The sequence below is a fragment of the Aedes albopictus genome, chromosome 1 (genome assembly GCF_035046485.1).
Source record: "Aedes albopictus strain Foshan chromosome 1, AalbF5, whole genome shotgun sequence".
NCBI lineage: Eukaryota > Metazoa > Arthropoda > Insecta > Diptera > Culicidae > Aedes > Aedes albopictus.
Window position 1 is genome coordinate 292,166,053 of NC_085136.1, and position 13,146 is coordinate 292,179,198.

At 40.5% G+C, this 13,146-nt stretch overlaps 1 long non-coding RNA gene across 1 annotated transcript; it reads right to left on the reverse strand.

Annotated features, from left to right (window-relative positions):
* Positions 1-8,588: 8,588 nt before the first annotated feature.
* LOC134285701 (uncharacterized) lies at positions 8,589-11,909 on the reverse strand. The gene is made up of 2 exons (XR_009996556.1): positions 10,736-11,909; positions 8,589-10,524 (listed from the first exon to the last, which is right to left on the reverse strand). It is a non-coding gene; the product is annotated as an uncharacterized LOC134285701 (long non-coding RNA).
* Positions 11,910-13,146: the final 1,237 nt, after the last annotated feature.

Consider the following 13,146-nt stretch of genomic DNA (forward strand, 5'->3'; position numbering starts at 1 on the left):
ATACACAACAATAAAAAATAAAAAAAAATGGAAAAATTTTGTATTTAACTAAGCCACAATAAAGTTCACGATTCTGCAATAAATGGAATTGAAACTAAATCTAAATCCTAACCCTCTAGCACTCTCTTTTTCACAATATTATTTTCGTACGGTTCGAATGCACTAGTAGTACCTGCTTGGTATGTCCAGTTCTCTATGTAACGGTCTGTTGCACATGACTTAATCTAGCTAAGTGATTTCAATTGAACCCACCCCCGCCATCAAAGGTAATTGGATCAGCTGGCACAGTTGGCACATGTCTCTCTCTCTCTCTTCTTGGCGTAACGTCCTCGTTGGGACAAAGCCTGCTTCTCAGCTTAGTGTTCTATGAGCACTTCCACAGTTATTAACTGAGAGCTTCCTCTGCCAATGACCATTTTGCATGTGTATATCGTGTGGCAGGCACGAAGATACTCTATGCCCAAGGAAGTCAAGGAAATTTCCTTTACGAAAAGATCCTGGACCGACCGGGAATCGAACCCGTCACCCTCAGCATGGTCATGCTGAATACCCGTGCGTTTACCGCCTCGGCTATATGGGCACATGTGTAGTAGGTAAAATAGTGGCGCAACAATGGGGTAATTCCGTGAGACTTATGATCTTCGACTGCACTCGGACCGACTACTGTTGCCTGTCCAGGGGTGTTTGGTTTCATCATAATCCCTCCGGTATTTATGGCACGTGTCTCACCCCATCTATCGGTTGACCACATGAAATGATACCTCTTTCCAGCTTGGACATCGAAGTGATTACCCCCACCGTGGCTAGCATGGACACCATGCACCATGGATAGACGGACACAACACTGGACAAATTTTCATCGTCCACGCTTTTAACATCCATTTTGAATCGTCGTAGTACGCATAGATTTTCCTCGCGATTGATACTTTTCGCCTTCTTCTACGATTGTGGCATGAATCCGTGTTTGAAAAAAAACAGTAACGCCTATTTATCTGTGCTTACACTATGACACAGGCCTATAAATTCTCGAGAATAGATAGTGAATAACAAAGCCTAGAATATGACCGAACAGTGCTATAGTGTTTCTGGATTGCTGACACAAACAAGTCAAGCGAAAACTAAAATGAGGGTTGGACGGATCCCCAACAAACAGTACCAGGGAATGATAAGCCGGCTGCTAATAAATGCCATTCTTACGCACAGGTGATTATGTTATCATAAAAGTGCTGGGCTGGTGTGGTGTCACAGCACGCGTCAGTTGATTGAAATGGGACAATTTGACACGGGGTGAGCTGGACTGACTGATGCGATTAGTCAACCGTCACAATTGGGCCACAGAGCGGTGGAAACATCAACCAATCGAACTGGACGGGCTTAACCTTGTTATTAGGATGTTTGAAAAGAGTAACCCATAAAAACTACAAATTTTATGAAAATTTCGGATGTGAATCCACATCTGACGGGATAAGAATCCATACTACTTCCTAAATACTGAGTTAAATGCTTTTTTACTAAGAAATGCACCAACTTCTCTTAATAAGTAACGTATGTTTTTACATGGTATTCTCAAACATGCTTTTGGGCAGCTATGACCGGTGGAGTATTCAGATTAGACGCATTTGATTGCTGTTAAGTGTTATCGGTATCAGTATAAGGGATAAGGTTTGTCCATTACGCAGACTCTACGGGAAAGGGGGTAGGATCTTGCCAAAATGTAGTGTCCATACAAATTTCGAAAAGTCCTACGAGATCCCCTCCCCATCTGGAATGGCCAAAAATGAGTCTAAGTAGTTTATGGACAGCGCCAAATTTATTTTTACGATGAACAATCGATATTTACCAAGAAATAAACATCCCATTATCTCAACTAGAAGAATCTGTTTTTGGACGTCGGCCCTAATTAGAAGCTATATATGTCGTCAAGCAACAGTGGGTGGCACGTGCCGGGAAATTAACTTCCCAATGAGACCGTACAATTGACGGCTTTCGGCGAAAGGGAAGCTAATTGATTACTATCTGACCCGTGTGGTTCTTCAGATCTGATTTGCGAGTCTTCGCAATGCATGGGACATATTTTTTCATTTGAGGACATTATCGTTAATTCGGATCTGACCTGGTATCATAGCAAAAGTTTTGGCGCTGTCCAAAACCCACGTAAACTCATTTTTGGCTATCTCAGACAACTCAAGTCTATGTAGTTTTGATGTTTTTTTTATGTACGTCCACTACATCTGATAATTTTCTTATGACACTATCAAAGACTTCTCGTTCGTCCTGCATGGGGTAAACCTCACATGCATCCTGGAAAAGTTATCTGGAGAAATCCAATCTTTGGAAATATCTAAAAAGAAATCCTAAATAGAATACCAGAAAGAATACCTTCAAGAATCCTTTCAATCCTTGAAAGAGTCCTGCACGACTTCCTAAAAGAATCCTTAATGAAATCTCGGGAGCTATCTCTGGCGTATTCCCGGGAAGCATTAATGTAGGAATTCCGGGAGGAACTCCTGAAGAAATCTTAGAGAAAGAATCCCGATAGCATTTTCAGAAGGAATCCCAGGAGAAATCTCGGTAGGTTTATTTAGTATTTAGAATACTGGGAGAAATCTCTGAAAAAATCCCGAGAGAAATCCCTGAAAATATCGTACAGGAATCTATAAACGAGTCCCTGCAAGAATCTCAGGATAAATCTCTAAGAATATCATAGCAGAAATCCCGGAAGGAAACGCGGGCGGAATGAATGAAAGAATCCCGAGAAGAATCTCTGATGGAACCCTTGAAAGAAGCCCGGGACAATCCCTTAAAACATCTTCGCAGGAATCTTTGAAACAATCTCGGAAGGGTACACTGATATATGTTGCCCTTTACTGGCATTTACCAGATTTTGCTGGTATGTCATAAACATACAGAAAAACTTGTAGTTAGAAGACACAGAATGTTGCTAATTGACAAATTGAGGGATGAATTTTTGAAAAAAATCGCGTTCTGTTGGGATTCGAACCCACGACCCCGTATTCGCTAGACCGGTGCTTTAACCAACTAAGCCACAGAACAGGTGATAATTCTGCGGAATAGAAAGCCAAACTGAACCCGAGCCCTCACCATGAACATTCACTTTTTCACAGGGTACGAAAAACGGATCACGCCGAAAAACAAACGCTTTGTCCTAAACGATGCATGTCGGTAACAAAGGCGCTCCGCAACAAACGCATGTCAAGCGATGAGAGCAATAAAACAAATATCGCTTGCCGTGCGTGTGCCGATATTTCGGCTTTTCTGCTGAAATTTTCGACCCACATCATCGATTTCATGAGCATTTGTACGAATTAAGACCCTTGCCATCCTCAGAGTCGAGTTTCAGTTATAAAACAATGCGAAAATCACGATGTGAATAGAACGAGACAAATATTCCTACCGTTTTTGTTGTGAACAAACTCGGGAGCGATTTTGTCATTATCTGCTAACGAAAAAACAAAGCGTTGTTGCCGTGCCTTCTTTTTTGCCTATTTTTCGCTTGCGGTGCCATATTCTGCGTACACTGCTTTTTCAAGAACCATCTCTCTTTCGGCTTAGATGTCAATCCACAACACAGCCTCGTTTGTGCCCAACAACTACAAGTGAGAGCGTATTATTTTTTTTTGAAGCCGAGACTTACTCTCGCACTCCGCATACCTAGCCACCAAGCAGTCTGTTCAAAAATTCATCCCTCAATTTGTCAATTAGCAACATTCTGTGTTTTCTAACTACAAGTTTTTCTGTATGTTTATGACATACCAGCAAAATCTGGTAAATGCCAGTAAAGGGCAACATATATCAGTGTACCCTACCTTGCGGCATCGGCGCAGTTGGTCGTGGAGCGTGCGACCGTGCCGAGCTCTCGACGCATACTGAATTAGACACCAGCAAACAGACTGCTTGGTGGATAGGTATGCGGAGTGCGAGAGTAAGTCTCGGCTTCAAATAAAAATAATACGCTCTCACTTGTAGTTGTTGGGCACAAACGAGGCTGTGTTGTGGATTGACATCTAAGCCGAAAGAGAGATGGTTCTTGAAAAAGTGAATGTTCATGGTGAGGGCTCGGGTTCAGTTTGGCTTACTATTCCGCAGAATTATCACCTGTTCTGTGGCTTAGTTGGTTAAAGCACCGGTCTAGCGAATACGGGGTCGTGGGTTCGAATCCCACCAGAACGCGATTTTTTTCAAAAATTCATCCCTCAATTTGTCAATTAGCAACATTCTGTGTCTACTAACTACAAGTTTTTCTGTATGAATCTCGGAAGGAATTCAGGGAGAAATCCCAGGAGGAATTGCCGATGGAGTCCCGAAAGAAATTATTGAAGTCGTTCTGAGAGAAATCCCCAGTGGTATTCTGAGAAATTCCCAAATTCCGGGAGGAATTAATAAAGTAATTCCTGAAAGAATCCTTAGAAGCGCACTAGAAGGGAAGTTGAATAGTAGGAATGTCAGGAGAAATCCTGAGACGAAACCTTAAAGAATACTCGGAAAGAATTATGAGGTGAATCCTGTGGAAATATTGTGAGCATACCGGCAGGAGTACCGGATGGAATTTTTGGATGATTGTCGCTAAAGATTAATGAAGGATTTCCGGGAGGAACTCCCGAAGGAATCTAGGAGAAATATCATAAAGAAACCCGAGAGCAATTTCTGAAGGAATCCCAGGGTAAATCCCGGTAGGAATCAATGAAGGAATACCGGGAGAAATCTATGAGCAAAAACCTGAGACAAATCCCTGAAAAAAACCCTGCAAATCCTTAAAAGAATCCCAGAAGAATGTCAAGAAGATCCCCGGAACAACAACAGGAGGAGTCGCTGAAGAAATCCTGGGAGAAATCCCTGAGAAAAAACCTTAGGAGAAATCTCTAAAGGAAACCCTGGAGGAATGAATGAATAAACTAATGAAAGAATCCCGAGAGAAAATCCAGAAAAGAATCTTAGAAGGAACTCCGGGAGAAATTCTGGAAGGAATTGCCGATAGAGTCCCGGGAGAAAACAAGGAATCCCAGAAAATCCCCAAAGAATCCCGTGAGGAAACAATTAAAAAAATCGGGGTTTCAGAATGCTTTAAAGTAGTAAAGCCTTTAACGCTTTATGAGAACCCGAAATATTTTATTTACATAGGTGGGTTGCAACGCCACGTGTAACCTAAAAAACTCTCATTTGGTCAATGTTATGTCCAAACCTCCCTGATACCCCTGGAATACCCCTAAAACCATCTGAGATCCCCTGGAAAGCCCTGGACCGCCCCTGATGCTCCTTGGAAACTCCAAAGGCCTCTAATAAGTATGAGTGTATTTTCTCGTTAGAATATAAGGAAACTGGAAAAAATCTGATAATTATACTGAAAGTTTAGCAAAAGTGTAAAGGGCAGCCTCCCAGTTCTTGTAACTTGATATTTGTGGTCGGGCCCGGATCATAACGTCCAAAGTCGTAATGTCCCGGTCGTAGTGAACGTGCCTGAGCATAAAAGGAATGGAATTCCGGCAGACCCATCTAATTTACAGTAGAAAAGGCCCTCAAGTGTAGTACATTGCGACACAAAAATTATGATATTGCCTGCAACACCAACCATTCAGAATTAAACAAAGCTACACTGAAAGATGGCTTGCGGTAATGACCAGCATAAAAATGTTTTCACATTTACCATGGCAAAACGTGATCATCGACCAACAAACGCTTCTTGTGTGCGTTTAGTTTCCACCCATATCAACCGGTTCGATAGTCGAGTGGTTGCGTGCGAGCCTGCTGATGTCAAGGTTCTTGGTTCAAATCCGGTTGCCAACAGAGACTTTTTTCTATTGTGAATCGGGCTCATGGAAAAATTGAAAACATTTGTCTGTGGAATTGAAACGAAACTCAGTCTGCACAAATTTAGTGGGGTTGTGCATTTAAATTGATGCTCAGAATAGCAATTTATACCGAAAGCCGTCTTTCAGTGTAATATGTATTTCAGATTCGGGAAAATGGCTAGTAAACATTCCCGCAACTTTATTGTTGAAAATGTTTGGTATTCAAAGGAAAGAAAAAAAACTCTGATGATACCTTCAGTTACTTTTCGCTGATAACCTGGAAATGTTAGTGGTTTATATCTAGGACTAGCTGTCCCGGCAAACTTTGTCTTGCCAAGTTGTGGTGGTTTGACAATTGTCAAGGTCTTGCAACATGGCACTCTAGATTGGTTTCATTTCGATCATGTTAATTTTCTTCCCCGGTCATAACAAATCAGTACTTTCTAAATTATCTTATTTTTTCAGTTCATTTTCGTAACTTTTTTTACATATAAACACAGCTACCATGAATACGAATCAAACCATGCAAGAGTCATCCCGATCAGGGGCGTACAATTTCGTTTCAATGATACACTTTCATGCAACATTTGAATGAGTCACTTCAAGTGTTTCATACATTTTTCTAATGACTCGGTCGTTAAAAAAAACTTTTCCACTCATCGTAGCACTCGGTAGTCTCCCACCCGGTCGCATTGCTTGTGCTTCACCCGTCAGAGCATTAGTGTCTCACTGGTGCGCGCTAGTCTCTCAATGGTTACGGGGGCCGGTTAATTGGATTTAAGTGGTCGAATTTGTTATCCTCTTTCATAAAACATAATTATCATTCTATTGGCGTACACCACTATTTAAAAATGTGGTTTAAATAGTGTTTTTAGCATGTTGAAGTATTTCAATGACTCAAAAATGAAACGAAAATCCAAGTGTATCATCCCATGTTTCATACACACTTGTTTCTGTAGCAGCAACGAACGAGTGTGTTGCTGGGTGAGAGATGAAGCATCACAGCAGTCCGTTCGCAAGGGAAACGATTTGCTACAGTCGTCGTACGTCGTGTTTTCCTTTCGAAATTGCACGACCCTGATCCCGATCGGTTCAGCCGTTCTTGAGTTTTGTTGCCTCAAAGGGGCTCCAAACTCATTTTTATATACAGGTATGTTCCGTTTTTATCAACACGGTCCACGATTTTCAGTTGACAAAAACGGAATAGTGATAAAAACGGAATAATTTTCTTTGACAAAATATTTTGCAACATTTTAATATGAATTGGAAGTTTTACTGAAGAACACATTCTAAAAGTAAAAATATCCTGTTTACTATGAAATTTAATTGTTAAAGACATTAATTTTAGCACATCTGCAACCAGTTCAAATTACAGTTTTCTGACTGTGACGCCGACAAGAGGTTTTCACCACATTTGTGATCACATTTTGTGAAATTTATTTTCGTTGAACGCAAGAATTACACATATTACAGTTCCAGTACCTGGGTATTAAAATATGACATACTTCCAGGAATTATTAATCTTCAGGAACATAATTTCGATATCCTTACAAAAAAGGATATGTTTACTTCCTTCCGGAAGGCATTTCTCCACGAGTATCATCTTCACAGATTCCTATAAAAGTTTCGTCTAGGATACTTTTAGGAAATCTCCAGGATTTTTTTCTAAGCAAGCACTTGTATCTTCTCCAGAATATTGGATTCCCCAAGAAGTTCCTCCAAAATTCTTCTAGGTTACCTTACGATTAGAATTTTTAGAGAAAAGAAGTTTTGTCCCTTATGATTTCATCAGATATTCCTTATCGGATCAACCTAGATGTCTTTTTTTTAATTTCTCCTGGAGTTTCTTCGGGTATCTCTTCAAATATTCCACCAGGAAATGGAATTTATTAACTTTCCTTATGCATTATGATGGGAACAGCTCGCTGCCGTAGTGTACAGTTTGGGTCTAGAATGGCCCTAATGCACAACGTGGGCTAAGAAAATCATTTTGGGATTGAACCTAGACATCCTGTTGAAATTAATCCAACTCGAGTTGCTTTGGAGATTCACCAAGATTTTACTTTTGAAATATAGGAGTATCTCCGTTTCTTCAGAATTTCCTGCGGTAATTCTTCCAAGGTTACTTTTTAAAATCCCTCCAGAACATTTTTCTGATATTTCTCCAGGGGTTCATTCTAGGATTCCTCCAAAATTTATTTCTGGGATTCCTTCAACATTTTTTCTAGAATTTCATCAGAAGTTTTTTCTTGGATTACTCAAAGAGTTTCTGACGATATTTTTCCCTGGAATGTCCTTCATCTGAAAATTTCTTATAAGGATTCCTACAGGAATTTGTTTTGGTATTTATGCGCAGTAGAAACACCTACACCTACTGGAACTTTCATTATGGATACTTCCAAGAGGATTCTATCTTTCATCTTTGTTATTTCCCCATGATTAGTAGATGAATCAGCCTTGGGCTGACAATCTCGTTATAAAAGATAATATAATAATTATTCCCTCCGACTTTTTACTGCGTTTCCTGGGAATATCCCAGTAGTTTAGTCTAGTAATCTTCCAGGAATTCTTTCCTCAAACCCTCCAGAAATTTCTTCAGGGAGTCCTCCTGATGTTCTGTGTAGAAATCTCCGGAGAGTTATTCCTGAGAATCCTCCAAAATTTCCTAGTGGGAAACCTTGAGAAATTCCTCCTAGGAATCCTGTATAAGTTCAGAATTGATGGGATTTCTTTACTTCGGAATGTTGGCTTTGCAGTCTTTTGGGGAATCGAAAACACTAGTTTATGATTTTTCCCGACGTTTCGGTCCGTATGGGACCTTTTTCAAGGGTTCTAAAATATAATTATTCAACTATCAATACAAAATTTTAAACATTTAATTAGTTTTACAATTTACCAATCGGTCAAGGTTTCCTAGTCAAGATGGCTTTGCTAAACTCGAAACTCGAAATGCCTCATCAACAGACTAATCAACCGTGCAAAACATCAAACGGTAAACAACAATACAGCTATGGACGTGAGTAGAACAGAAACCGAGACAGAAACACACCAAGACGAAATGAAATTCTACTCGCTCACAAACATTGACGGATTAACACAACAAATAACCAAAACACTAAAAAGGGACTACCCAGGGATAAAAATAGCAAACAGACAACACAAAACAATTGGGTCTCTTCTTCCGTCGGTAAAAGACAAAACACCCAACACCGAACAAAGCAACGTTGTTTACAAAATAGACTGCGCAGATTGTGAGGCATGCTATATAGGAATGACCAGTACAAAACTAAAACAAAGAATATCTGGACATAGATCAAACTTGAAAAAGCTAAAAACACTACTAGACAAAGGGTATACAAACGAAGACGCGGAGGTTAGCTGGGTGAGGGAAAAAACGGCACTTGTTAACCATGCAGCAACGATGGACCATAATTTTAAGCTAGACGAAACAAACATCATAGATAGGACATTCAAAACAAACAATCTACACATTCTTGAAAGTTGCCACATATACAACACTAACAATACTGAGCATGAGCATGAGCATGAGCATGATTGACCGCCCGCGGTTGCTCCTCTGTTATTGCAAGGACAACTGCATTTACACAAAGAACCAACAGATGATGCTTGGGATTAGCTTTCTCTTCATTGTGTAAATGCTGGAATCCCAATACTTTTCAATAAGCAATACCAGCGCCGGCCGCGTCCGAATGCAGGTCAATTGAGGATAGGGAAGGAAGTGATGACGTGATTCTCGCTTAGGCCAATAACCGAGGAATTCTCTGCGTTACTACGAGAAATCACTAGGAGTTTGGACAGGGGAAATGGAGATGTGTTGAGGATTTTGTCGTGGTAAACGAGTGTAATGTTTTGATTCGCGATTAATAATGCGCTCGCGAAGAAATACCCTTCTATACCTTGGACGACGAACGTGATCTTTTGTGCCTCAAAACTCACCCTACATAAGTTATTAATTCGCAACTAAGGAGAACACAATGCTAAACACCGACGCATCTGTAGTTTGCGTTTCCGCGCGAGACAATGCTGAACGCGATCAATCCACAAGTATTAACAAAATAACACGTGATAAATAAATCAGAAAGATCTTACCGCATGGTTCGCCGTCTATCTTTTACCGACCCTCTCTTTTTCCAGAAATTCATGCAACCTTTATTTGAGTCAAAACATTTCATTTGGACTAAAATATAACAAATGTCGACACCGAAGATGACGAACCATTCAAATTGTTGTGTTCATGCAAAAAATGAAAGGAAATTATTTATTATCAACTAAATGTGCATTTGGAACTAGCGCCGACACATGACGTGACGAACTTTTCAATATTTGTTAGATAAATACACAAAAACCAGAGCAGAATTGTATAAATCCTTTAGCATTAATTATTATTATTATTATTGTTATGATAAAATGGAAAGAGCTCACCAATTAACATCCTTTGAAGTGTCCAGTGCGTATGTGCTACAGCATCTTCCACTAATTGGCCTCTTCTCCGAAATCACACTGAACCGCTACAACTACACACGGGTACGACGATGTGGACAGTCAAATAGACGACGACGACGGACGATCCGAATGAAAATGCGGCCTGCACACTTTGCCACCAAAAACTCAAAGCGGCATTTCGACGTTACCTCCAAAAACACACTAAACTGCCCTGTACGAAGACGAGCACTGTGAAATAGACGACGACGACGCGCTCGCGGCCAAACCAAATGAAAAAGCGGCATTTCAACGTTGCTTCCAAAAACACACTGAACTGCCCTGTACGAAGACGAGCACTGTGAAATAGACGACGACGACGCGCTCGCGGCCAAACCAAATGAAAAAGCGGCATTTCAACGTTGCTTCCAAAAACACACTGAACTGCCCTGTACGAAGACGAGCACTGTGAAATAGACGACGACGACGACGACGCGCTCGCGGCCGAACCAAATGAAAAAGCGGCATTTCGATGTTGCCTCCAAAAACACACTAAACTGCCCTGTACGAAGATGAGCACTGTGAAATAGACGACGACGACGACGCGCTCGCGGCCGAACCAAATGAAAAAGCGGCATTTCGACGTTGCCTCCAAACACACACTAAACTGCCCTGTACGAAGACGAGCACTGTGAAATAGACGACGACGACGACGACGACGCGCTCGCGGCCGAACCAAATGAAAAAGCGGCATTTCGATGTTGCCTCCAAAAACACACTAAACTGCCCTGTACGAAGATGAGCACTGTGAAATAGACGACGACGACGACGCGCTCGCGGCCGAACCAAATGAAAAAGCGGCATTTCGACGTTGCCTCCAAACACACACTAAACTGCCCTGTACGAAGACGAGCACTATGAAATAGACGACGACGACGACGACGCGCTCGCGGCCGAACCAAATGAAAAAGCGGCATTTCGACGTTGCCTCCAAACACACACTCTATACAACACTAACAATACTGTAAACAAACGCACAGACACTGACAATCTCCATGTAGCTTATGCCGGACTATTACACTTACTGAAAAACGAGACGACGAATAGAAGATGACGATCAAAACAATATAGATAGATGAGAGAATCTTCTCAGGGTTAGATAGTTAAGACACACACTAAACTAAACAGAGAGAAAGTGACTCACACAAACAAAAAGAATATCATGCGAAAAGCAATGGTGGAAGATTCCAAAAACAGGGACCGAATTCTAGACCGCCCGATAGGTAGGAGATTGTCCGCATCACGACGGTTGAAAACCGAACGGACTCAATCTATGTGAGTACAGTGCAGGACAACAAATATGTATAAAATGAAAATTGACCTTTGAATCTTCCATTTAGACCAAAAGTTCCGCATGACATTTTTGAGTTTAGCAAAGCCATCTTGACTAGGAAACCTTGACCGATTGGTAAATTGTAAAACTAATTAAATGTTTAAAATTTTGTATTGATAGTTGAATAATTATATTTTAGAACCCTTGAAAAAGGTCCCATACGGACCGAAACGTCGGGAAAAATCATAAACTAGTGTTTTCGATTCCCCAAAAGACTGCAAAGCCAACATTCCGAAGCAAAATCATCCCAGCCGCATCCCAACCAGGGATTTCTTTAGGATTTTTGGGAACCCTTAGATTCTTCTAGGAACCCTTCAGTAGTTGCTGGAGAAATCCCCAGATCGATTGTCAAGTTCCTAGACCCCTCTAGAGAAACTTATTTCTGAAAGACTTAACTCCTAATTCACCTCAAGAAACTTCTGAATTATTTCCTAACGATATCTCAGAAGAAATTCATTAAATAATCTGGAGGAATACAAGGTAGAATCGCTAGTAGAAATTACTGAAGGAAACCAAGATTGCATTTTTAGAGCAATCGAAAGATGAAATCCCGGATAAAATTTTATAGGAATCTCCAGTTTACCTAGTGAATAGAGCAGTTTCAGACGGGAAAATTTGGACAGGGTATCAATAATGACAAGAGAGATCTCTGGTTGAAATTTGAGCCCCGTCGAAAAGAAATAGCGACCAGAAGAGAAGAATTCAGCACATCGCGTATTTTCAAGAAAATCGTGTAAAAACCGCGTGGAATTTATTGCACTTAAAAAAAGTAATGTTAAAAAAGATTTTAGTGTAAAAATTCAGGCAACGACGGGCAAAACCCCGAACTATTTAAGTTCTCGAAGAACACTTGAAGAGGCAGGCCAAGTTCCAGTTGGTTAAACTATGAATAATTCGTGTTTGAGGCAACAAATTTGACAAAAACTTTAGTGTTGACAAAAACGGAATGAAATGTTGACGAAATCGGATAGTGACAAAAACGGATAGTGATAATAACGGATAGTGACAAAAACGGAACATACCTGTATATAGATAGATTAACGTTCAATCATAATTTAGCAAAATCACATTCGGCCGGATGGCATTTGGTCAAGTGGCGTTCGACCAAATACGTTAGCTACGGCTTAATTGATTTCAGTAAAGTGTTTCCAAGATTATTATGTTTTTTTTGGCATCTGTTACATTTTCCACCAGAATGGTCTTGTCCTTCTGAACAATTTTGTCGAAGTCAAACTATATTTTAGCGCCAGCCGTTTCAAGTTTTCATACGATTTATTATGGGGAAATTCACTTTTTCAAAGAATAATCGTCCCTTAACTCCTAAAAAAGAATCGATGAATGATTTATGTTGGAAATTTTACGAGGAACCAATTCTCCGAGGGATCTAAAGCCTGTGAAAAACACAGTTTAACATGTTAGGAATAACAATAATAAAATCTCGTTATTTTATGCATCGGGAAAGGCTTAATAACTGTCCACGAACGTCATATCACTTTCCGGTCTTTG